The following is a 12030-nucleotide window of genomic DNA, read 5'->3' as shown; positions in this document are numbered from 1 at the left end:
TTTTAATTCCTCATATAGTGTTTTTATTGTTAAAGTAATTTAAATCTATTTTATATTTAAATTTATCAGAAAACCCAAAAATATTGAATTCAAACAACCTCCATCGACCCGCACCGTATAGTCTCAAATTCATCATGTGAAACCGGATGCTCACTTATGCAAGAAACTTCTGTATAACAAAGAAACTACAACAAAGGGAAAATTATCGTTATTGTCATTGCTAAATCATTGAGTCCATAATTTCTTTTGTATAACTAACTTTTGGTTAATTCTTTACAGAAATCCTAATATTTTTGTTCAATTTATAAAAATATCTAAATTCTATTTTGTTAACAAAAATGTCCTGATTTCCTAATAAAAAATTCAAATAAGACATTGTTTTACCGATAACTATTTTTACTAAGTTTATATGAAAGACGAAATGTGAAAATAGTCTTGAATGTATAACAAATTGTTAGAACCATGCAATTTTTTATAACCAATAAATTTTCAAATTTTTTATGAAAGAGTAAAGAATTGAAGTAAAATAAAATTGAGACTTTCATAAAGTGTGTAAAAATAATAAGATTTTACTTGAGAGAACTGTGCCAAACTATTTTTTCTGTTTTGTTGGCTTATTGTTTAAACTTGGAACCACAATTGCAAGACGACAAAAAGACAAAATTGAAAAGTTACGTCAATATTGTGGTTTACATAACTCAAAATCGCAAGAATGACTACGTCAAAACTATAAAGTTTGGTCCAAATAACTGCAAGGATAGTCCAAAAGTTTAATTTTGTTGCGAGTTTAGTTTAAAATTTATCAAACTTTTTAAAATAATGGATTTGCCCCTATTAATATGATTTTCATTTTTGTAATTTATTTTTTCTGATTTTCAGATTTAAAAATAATAATAATAATAATAATAATAATAATAATAATAATAATAAAAGAAAAATAAACAAACACCCTAATAATCCACCCTAACCCAAACTCACCCACATTTCTCTCTGTTAGAACAAAGTTCTTTCAAGATCAATTGATTAAATAGATGCAAACAATTAAGAAGAAAAATATAAACACAAATATGACTTTGAATATGTCGAATGATTAATATTTCAACACTTCAGAAGAGCTCGATTAAGAACTTCGACTGTAGAGGCGTTTAGGGTTGCAAAAACTTAAGTGTAATAAATGACATAACAATATAATGTGTATGTGCATGCATATATATAGTATAACCCTAAAAGATAATCACAGATGTACAAGCCCAATCTGGATATAATACAAAAAGCCCATGACGCAACACAAATAGACTCTACAATCTACCCCTTTACGTCACTGGAACCTATGTAACATCCTAAATTTTACAAAGAAATTTTTTCGTTTTAATAAGTAATCCGATTACATAATCCATAAGTTTCAAACCATTTGTTTCCAATTCACATTCATTACATCATTGTTGTGTTTTTATGAAACCATCAGAGAGTCCCCAAAACGTCCAAAAGAGAGGTAGAGTACACACCACGCCATCACGCCTTGCCTTTGCCCTTAGGCTCCGAAGTACCTGGAACAATCAACAACCTGTAAGCGAAACGCTTAGTAAGTTTCCCAGAGCATACCACACACAATCACATATCCTGATAGCCATAAAGCTACACACATACCACATAAACCATTCATGCATCAATCCTGTAATAGTGTCATGGGCTATCCCACATGGTATTTACCTAGGACTGCCATGGGCTACCCCACATGGTCTTACATCCAGTGCCATGGGCTACCCTACATGGTCTTCACCTAGGAATGTCATGGGCTACCCCTCATGGTCTTACATCCAATGCCACGGGCTCCCCCCGGGGTCTTCATACAACATGCAATCACATAGGAAAGAAAACACAAAGTATCTAGCACATTTACCACAATCACATAATGGGCCGGCCTTCGTGCCTTAGACCCATAGGTATGGTGAGAAGACTCACCTAACACGAATGCTGAGGTAATACTTTTTCGACTGGATATGTCCGACGAACTGCTCCAACTTAACTACCTAAAAGTTACATATAATACCCAGTCATTAACTTTAAAGTCCGCCCTGATCCACTTTTAGTTAGGATCAAGTCAATAGTCCATGTTAACCATAACTCGCCGAGTACAACTAGTGACTCGCCGAGCTTCCCGGGATGACATCTACTCGCCGAGTTCATATAGCCTTGAATGATAATCTAAGGTCCACTCGTCGGGTTTCCTTGCTTTCCACTCGACGCGTTTATGACCATCGAATTAAATTCGGGAATCCTACTAGACTCGCAGAGTTGTTCCTTCAACTCGTAGAGTTCTAGGAAATCTTCATCCGGCTCGCCAAGTTGTTCATCCAACTCGTCGAGTTCATAGCCATGTTCATCGGGCTCGCCGAGTTGTTCATCCAACTCGTCGAGTCCATGCCTGTCTTCATATGACTCGTCGAGTCTCCCCCTGAGACTCGCTGAGTCCTATCAGATCTCAAGCCATACAGACTCCTTGGAGCCATGCGATTCTTCCAAATTATAGATCTAGGCTCCTGACGCATGCTTTTCACGTAAAGTTGCAAACGTTACGTGCATGCAAGGCTTTAAGGCCTTAAAATAGCAAATATAAGCTTGGGATTGAATCATGCAGTTGAGTGGAGGTTCATGCTAGGCTAAAAGGATAACTTTATGCATCTCAAGGTCAAAAGGAGTCCAGATCTGACGTTATAACTTCAGATCTGGCTTAAACACAAAATCCCTTTGCTAGAATCCATGCACAAAAGGGTTTTGGAAGGAAATGAGCCAAGGAACAACTTAATACCTTCTGAATTTGCTCCACAGAGGTTGATCTTGAATCCCGACAGGTACTTTGCTTCTTCTAACTTGTTTCCTCAAGTGCTCCCATCACCAAAAACCTTTCTTCAAGCTTAAATCACCAAGAAACACACTCACACTCGAATCAGGGGTCTTTGGGAGGAAAATAATTGTAAAGAGGAGGTGTAACGACCCAATTTTCACGTCCAAAAATTTCGTTTTTAAAACATTACTTTAGAAAATGTTAATAGATAAAAACATTGTTTGACCAGACTACATCATAACATAACCATGTTCAAAAGCCAAGTCATACAACCAATCGAAACATCAGAGTATAAATCCTAAGGAAATCTATTAAATGCGGAACCCAATGTGTGTGCATGATGTGCCGCTACCATGCCAGATCCTTCCCCTTCGATGAAGAGGTACCTGAAACCAAAACTATAAACTGTAAGAACAAAGCTTAGTGAGTTCCCCCATTGTACCACAAACCATACAATCACATAACATAAATAAATTGTCAGGCATATCTGGGTGCCCGACCTACCCATTCGGTCCTCTCGACCGGATACTGCCTAACATATCTGGGTGTTGGCTTCCCCTTCGGTCCTCTCGACCAGATACCGCCTAGCATATCTGGGTGTTGGCCCCCCTTCGGTCCTCTCGACCGGGTACCGGGGACTATTTCACCCCTACTACTACCACATAGCACATATATCACATATCATACAACCACATAAACATATTGTTGGGCTTTGAAGATTGCGTCTTTTGGGCTCATCTGTTTATGCTTTTATTTATATTCCGGTTTGGGCCTGTCCAACCGTGAGTCTTTTATGCTTTGTATATAAGCTAATGCTTGCATGCATATTAGGTTAAGGTTTTAGAGATCTGAGAATACGATTTTTCCAGACGATAAAAGGTTTCTTTGATCGTTTTTGTAACCTTCCAATCCTCTACAGTTGATGTTCTTAATCGAGCTCTTCTGAGGATTTTGTTTCAATCATTCGACACGTTTGATTCAATCTTGTTCTGTTCTTTTATTGTGTTCATATCGTTATTATTTACATACTTGTTCAAGATCTAATCGATCTTCATAGATTAAAAGAAAGTTTAATCTCATCAATTGGTATCAGAGCAGGAGGCTGTGTAATTGATACACATCTTTTCTGTGAAAAAGATTTCCATTAGGGTTTTTCCGCAATCATTAATATTTATTGAGCCGTCATCTCTTTATTGACGTATCTTGATATTTATTACTTTGCCCTAATCTGCTTTATTACAAGTCGGATCTTTGAACAGGTTTTTTCGATCATAATGGACGCGACACAATCAAACGTTATTAATATTTCCAACAGCATTGGTTCGACGACAAAGATTCCGATCTTATACACCCACGATTATGAAGTATGGGCACATCATTTCGAAGACTATGTTATTGGATCTGAGGAAAATGGGTATTTGATTTGGGAAGCCATCACCAATGGACCGTTTTCTCACTCTGCAACGTCCAGAATCATCAAGACTAAAAAAGAATACAATGATCTGTTAAAGGACGTGAAAGATATTGCTCAAGATGAAAAGGATAAGTTCCATTGCAATATCAAGGCATTAAGATTGATCCGGTTCGCCCTTCAGTCCGATACATTCAGATTGGTTAGTTCATGCACAACGGCAAAGGATGTCTGGGATAGACTTCGCGAACTGTATTCTACAGACGAAGATCTTGAACATTCTATTCAAACTCTACTTCTATCTGAGTTTGGAGAATTCAGACAAGGGGCTGAAGAATCTGTGACCCAGACGTTCGATCGCTTCAATCATCTTCTCAGCAAGATGATTAAACACGATATTGAAAGGAAGCTCATCGAACAGAAGGTTACATTCATGAATGGTCTGAGGTCTGAATGGAGAGCAGTTGTTTCCACGGTTAAAGCCCATGAGCAATTTAAATCATATTCTCTGGCGAAACTGGTGGGAATTCTCAAGTCTCAAGAGAAGATCGTGGTGCAAGAAAAGAACGTCGTTTCCGGTCTTGGTTCGTTGGCCCTCTTGTCAAAAAGTAAAGTTGTTATGGAGGATGAAGACCTCAGCTTGGAAGAATATGATCTCACATCGGAATATTATGCCTTGATGGTGTCCAATCCCAAAAAGTTCATAAAGAAGAGATTCCCTAGCAACAAAAACCGAAACTGGCAGGGGAGTTACAGCTCTGAAAAGGTGGTTAATGAACCGAGAGCTGAGGAGCACAAGAAGGAACCGAAGGTTGACGGCGACTCTGGAGTGAGCTGTTTCTACTGTGGTGGGAAAAATCATTATGCTAAGGACTGTGTTCTCAAGAAAATGGCTGAAAAAGATGATGGGAACGACGAGGAAGCTGTGTTGCAGAAAAGATTGGATGAGTTGAGAAAGAAGAAGTCTGCTGCTAACCCGCCTATTAATGCTCTTATTGTGCAGGGTTCTGTTCTAGGTGATGAGTTCGGTAGCACGGAAGTTTGGTCCACCGACTCAGAAGACGAGGAAGTGAGGCAGCCTACTCAGGGAAAGGCGTTTGTATCTAAGAAAGACAGCAATGGTGGAAATTTCCTCATGGTTTCTGACGTATCTCAAATGAGGGGATACAACACCGATGGAGGCTGTGATGGACAGAAAGCGAAGGAGGACATGTGCTTTACAGCCAAACCGCTCAGCCTGCAGTTCAATGAGCTTGATGAACTGATAAAGAAGGTACAATCTGTTTTTATTTCATGCAAAGTACCATCATCCTCTTATGAGAAAGAACTAAAAAATGTCAATACAAGAATATCTCATCTAGATAGTAGCTTAACTCAAACTCGGGTAACAAATTCTAACCTAACTGATCAATTGAGCAGGGCAGCATCGAAGAGTGAGGAGCGGAGAATGTGGATAGAGTTAAAGGAGTCGGAATTAGTCAAAGTTAAAGATGAAAACATTTATTTGCAAAGAGACAATTTGAAATTGTTAAAACAACGAAATGTTTTTTGTTTAATTGCTAAACGTTTGTACTCTAATATTACTCAGCTTCACTTAGATTGTGAAATAGGCCAAAGGATTCACCGCATGATTTTGCCCTTCCTAGAGTTTAAGGAAGATGAAATCGATGCTGAAGCTTATAATTGTGAGAGTGTGATATCGTCTGGTGATATCAATCCCACCTACATGTATGGACTGGACAAAATTGAATCCTTCATTAAATCCAAAGACCACACAGACATGCTTAAAAATCTTTTGGATGAAAATAACAAACTTAAACTGAGAACCGAAACCATGCAAAAATTTGACTCTTTAAACGCCAACGTAAGCTTAGAAAACAAAATTGATGTTGAAAAGGCATCTGAGCTTAACGAAGACGATAACATGAGCGAAATTTCTGTAGAGGACACGGTTGACTGCTCAGAATTTGTTAAAACCGAACCTGAAAATCACAAGAATCTAATTTCTGAAAATTCAGTAGTGTTCGGTCGGTTGTCCCATCAAAAGTCCCCGAAATTAGTTGAGAAAGATGTTGTGTATCAAAAAGTCAGGACTACTCCAAATCAAGTATACAAGGTAACAGGAGTAACCGAACATCAAACAGCTGAACTTGCAGCCATTGTAAACGAAGACAATGCTGATGGCTGTGATGAGTACTTCTGGGAAGCTCCAATTGATAATGCAGACGAAACCATTGGATTATCTGAAAGAACTTCCTGGAAGAGCAAAGGAAGATACATACCTGAGCCCTTGAATAAACCGAACAACTTCAATGAGCCGAGCACCAGTGGTACAAAAGATATTCCTCAGAAGAAGGATCATTCGGCAAAAGAAAAAGCTCTCTCTGCTTCCTCAGCTCAAAGTAAAACTCCTACAGTTAAAAAGGTACTTGCCAGGGAGACAACGAATACGAAAGCAAATGTTCATCATCAACCTTCTCAGATGAGGAACATGAAGAGGGAAAGAAATAACAGATACCGGAAGAACCTTTCGGAAAGGAAACAATTCTGGCATTCCCAGAATGCATATTTCACTCATCAAAACAAGTATCTGAAATGTGAAAACAATCCAGGAGGAAAGAGTGAAAGTCACAAAAACCGAAAGCCAAGGTTCGGTTCACAAGAAGAAATTAACCGAAACCAGAGGCTCGGTTCTGACAAGGATTTCAACCAGAACCAAAGGTTCGGTTCCAAAGGCAGCTCCAACCGAACGCAAAGGTTCGGTTCTGAAGACAAAAGAGAACAAAACTCTAAGGTCGGTCCCTCCAATGATCAAAAACAAAAGGGTCACCTAGAGTCTCCTTCCAAGACATCTTCTCCCTCTAACTCTTCTCATTCTTCTAATTCCTCCTCATCCTCTGTTTTATCTCAATCTCGTTCTAAATCTGTTTCTTCTTATTCTCGAAAATCTCGTTCATCTGCTGAGCAAAAGTGGAAGCGAAAGGTCAATAAATCCACACCAGAGTCCAAATCTAACTCACCTAATCTTAACAAAATCAAGGTTTATACCATTAAAAGGAAAGATGAAGCAACTCTTATAAAACGAACTTATTTTGTTGATGTCTCTATTATTGTTCCCGTTCCCATGAAAAGCTCACGTGGACCCAAGAAAGTTTGGGTTCCTAAATCTATCTAATTCTTGCAGGTTATTAGTGACGAGCAGTTCAACGAAGAATGGTACATCGATAGTGGCTGCTCGCGTCACATGACAGGGAGGAAAGAGGAGCTTAGGGAATACAGATCTCTTGCAAATGGTGGCAATGTCAAGTTTGGAAACAATTCATTCGGCACTATAAAGGGATACGGGATGATAACCAATGGGGACTTCTCTATAAGGAAGGTGGCTTATGTGGAAGGACTCCAACACAACCTCATTAGTGTATCTCAGCTTGTTGGAGGTACAGGTCTCAAAGACTCATTCGATGATGAAGGTTCTGAAATCATAGAGAAAAAGTCAAATAAAGTAATTCTCAAGTCAGAGCGAAAGGGTGAAATGTTTCCCTTAAACATCAAACCCATCAAAGGAAACCCAGCTATATGCTTGTTGTCAAAAGCTCAATCCGACGAAAGCTGGTTGTGGCACCGAAGATTATCTCATCTTAATTTTAAAGATATCAACCGTCTTGTTACTGGAGGTCATGTAAGGGGCCTTCCATTGCTCAAGTTTGACAGGGATCATCTGTGTGCTGCATGCGAAATGGGAAAGCAGAGTCGTCAAAGTCATCCGTCTATAATCAACACAAAAGTTGTTGAACCACTCGAATTAATTCATATTGATTTATGTGGTCCTTCATCTATTGAAAGCATCGGTGGTAGAAAGTATATTCTTGTTATTGTTGATGACCTTTCACGATTTACATGGGCGTTCTTTCTAAAGCTCAAATCTGAAGCGACTCAAAAGCTGAAAATGTTTATCAAGCAAATTAAAGTACAGCTCAAAAAGATTGTTCGCAACATCAGAAGCGACAATGGTCTCGAATTCAAGAACAGGGAGTTTGAAGAGTTTCTTGCAGAGAAGGGAATCAATCATAATTTCTCAGCTCCCTACACACCACAACAGAATGGAATAGTCGAAAGACGAAACCGATCCTTGTGTGAAGCTGCACGTACTATGCTAAGTTTCGCTTCCTTACCCCTTTATTTTTGGGCTGACGCTATTTCTGCTGCTTGTTTTACACAGAACAGGTCATATCTCAACAAAAGGTTCGCGCTCACTCCATATGAGATACTGAACAACAGGAAGCCAAATGTGAAATTTTTCCATGTCTTCAGCTCAAGGTGTTTCATCTTCAATTCTAAAGAACACCGCAACAAGTTTGATGTCAAGGCCGACGAGGGAATATTTCTGGGTTACTCGCTCACATCCAAGGCATACAGGGTCCTGAACAAGCGTTCGAGAAAGATTGAAGAGACGTATTATGTGACCTTTGACGACAACTATGTCAAGAAGCTACAGGCTAAAGAAGATATCACTGGGGAAATCTTTCCTCTCAATGGCCAAGTTACAGTCTCGGTCGCTAAATTTTTCGAGACATTCATGGACCTCTTCGACGAACCAGAGAATGCTTCACTCTCTGAAGCAGGTGCGGCAGACAACAAGGATGATCACATGGAGCAGATTGTTGAAGACGCTGCAAGGAGAATGTATGAAGAAGCATCAATCTCTAACAACTCTCTTTCCAACGAAGATCAAGTCGAGGGGGAGCCAAGTACTCAAGTAGAAGGGGAGTCAAATGCTCAAGTTGAGGGGGAGCCAAGCGCTCAAGTCCAGGGGGAGCCAAATTCCACAACTTCAACCGAAGAGGCCTCAACACCAGGAAGATCCGAACCACTAGAATCACATGAACCTCATGTCTTCCAAAGTACATCAACTGAGGTGGAACATAATGATGTGACACTCGGTTATGACAGCCAATCTGAGCTAGACGAAATAATTAATGCTGAACTAGACCCAACTTTTGATCCAAATTACCCTCCTCTTATCAAATGGACCAGAGATCATCCCGTCTCTCAAGTAGTTGGGGATGTATCTGAAAAGGTTCTGACCCGATCACAACTGAAGGCAAAACAGACTTCCTTATTTTCAAAGGTTGAGTTTTGCATGTTCAACTCATTCGTATCAAAAGTTGAACCAAAGACAGTTAACACTGCTCTCGATCACTCTGATTGGGTTCAAGCAATGCAAGACGAGCTGAACGAATTTGAAAGGAACAAAGTCTGGCGCCTAATTCCAACTCCCCCAGATGCTTCGGTTGTTGGTCTCAAATGGGTTTTTAGGAACAAAATGGACAAGGAAGGTAATGTTATACGGAACAAGGCTCGTCTGGTTGTAAAGGGATATTGTCAGGAGGAAGGGATAGACTATGAAGAGACTTTCGCACCAGTAGTTCGGCTAGAATCTGTTAGAATATTTCTGGCTTATGCTGCCCACAAGAACTTTGAGGTTTTCCAAATGGACGTCCAGTGTGCATTTCTCAATGGAGAACTTGAAGAAATGGTGTACGTGGAGAAACCTCCTGGGTTCGTGAACGAAAAGCATCCAAATCATTGCTATATTCTGGATAAATCTGTGTACGGTCTTAAACAAGCTCCGAGAGCCTGGAATGAAACGCTTACAAAATTTTTAAAGATGTCTAAATTCAAACAAGGTTTGGTTGACCCAACCTTCTTTCGTAAAAAGGAAGGTAACCACCTTATGATAGTTCAAATTTACGTCGATGACATCATCTTTGGCTCCACGAATCCCAGCTTAACAACTGAATTCAGAAAGCTGATGGAGACTAAGTTTGAAATGAGCTCAATGGGTTCAATTAACTTTTTCCTTGGTTTAAACATAAGACAGGGACCCGAAGGCATCTTTATTAATCAGGAAGCTTACACGAAGACTCTCCTAGCAAAGTTTGGTATGATGGGAGACTCAAAAGTTAAAGTCCCAATGGCATTCGGCACTAAGCTTACCCCATCTCTAGACAAACCAGCTGTTGATATCACGCTCTATCGTCAAATGATTGGATCGTTAATGTATCTAACTGCTAGCAGGCCTGATATCATGTTTTCTGTGTGTTATTGTGCTCGATTTCAGACAAACCCACGTGAACCTCACATGCTTGCAGTGAAGAACATCTTACAATATCTCAAGCGAACCACCTCCTTAGGTCTGTGGTATCCATCCAACTCAGGCTTCTTTGTTCAAGCCTATTCTGATGCTGACCTTGGAGGATGTGGACTCGACCATAAAAGCACAACTGATGGATGTCAATTTCTTGACGGGAAGTTAGTCAGCTGGCAATCCAAGAAACAAACATGCGTGTCGCTGTCTACTGCCGAAGCGAAATATATTGCAGCTACATCCTGCACATCACAAGTGATTTGGATCCAAAGCCAACTTCGAGACTACGGACTCAATATGAAGAAGATCCCACTATATTGTGACTCTGAAAGTGCAATTAGGATCTGTCATAACTCAGTGCAGCACTCCAAAACCAAACACATAGCACTGAGGTATCACTTCATCAAAGACCACGTGGAGGATGGAAACATCGAAGTTCACTTCGTAAGAACCACTGATCAACTGGCTGACGTCTTTACAAAAGCTCTTCCTGAAGCATCATTCAATCAGATATTGCAAGGCTTAGGTATGATGATTGCAGAATCGGTCCCAAATCCTCAAGTCTCTAGTTAAGATTCAGGAACCGAAGCTAACAGATCGCTCTGTTGCTTTCTGCTCTGACGCTTTAACGGAACCGAAGCTAACAGATCGCTCTGATGCTTTCTGCTCTGACGCTTTAACGGAACCGAAGCTAATAGATCGCTCTGATGCTTTCTGCTCTGACGCTTTAACGGAACCGAAGCTAACAGATCGCTCTGTTGCTTTCTGCTCTGGCGCTTTAACGGAACCGAAGCTAACAGATCGCTCTGTTGCTTTCTGCTCTGGCGCTTCAATGGAACCGAAGCTAACAGATCGCTCGGTCACTCTCTGCTCTGGTAAATTAAAAGAACCGAACCAACCAGACCGCTCGGTCACTCTCTGCTCTGGTAAAATAAAGGAACCGAACCAACCAGACCGCTCGGTCACTCTCTGCTCTGGTAAAATAAAAGAACCGAACCAACCAGACCGCTCGGTCACTCTCTGCTCTGGTAAAATAAAAGAACCGAACCAACCAGACCGCTCGGTCCCTCTCTGTCTCTGCAACATAAAGGCGCTCATTCAAACAGACCGCTCGGTTCTTCCTGATCATGAAACCATCATCGAAATACTCCGTTCGTTCGGTCTATCTCTGCTTCTTTTGTTTGTACAAACTTATTTATCTGTTTTTATTTCTTTTTCAGAAAAGTCCAAATTAACAAAAATATTTTCTCTTTCTGTTTTTATTTTTTTTAGAAAATTCCAAAATTACAAAAATATTCTGTTTTTCAGTATTTATTTATCTCTTAATAAATTTCAAAATTACAAAAACATTTTATACTTCTAGTATGTGTACTTTTTGCTCGAGTGTATACAAGCATCTCCTCATGTAATGTTCATCCAGGTATAATTTATTACTGTCGGACTAGTTAAACGTCCCTAGAAGCATGCTGTTGTATGTTGTCTCAAGCCTCTATGACCTCGAGCATGCCTTAATGATTCGATCAATACCTATCGTTTCTTCCCAATCAGGCTATTCTCAAACTCGGTCTAGAGCTACCTTCTTTTACTCATCTGAAACATGAGTTGCTCTGCTTTGTCCCATTTCAG

This window comes from Lactuca saligna, chromosome 8 (genome assembly GCF_052625555.1).
Source record: "Lactuca saligna cultivar CGN05327 chromosome 8, ASM5262555v1, whole genome shotgun sequence".
In the NCBI taxonomy this organism is placed as follows: Eukaryota; Viridiplantae; Streptophyta; class Magnoliopsida; order Asterales; family Asteraceae; genus Lactuca; species Lactuca saligna.
Note: the sequence above shows the minus strand (reverse complement) of the source record.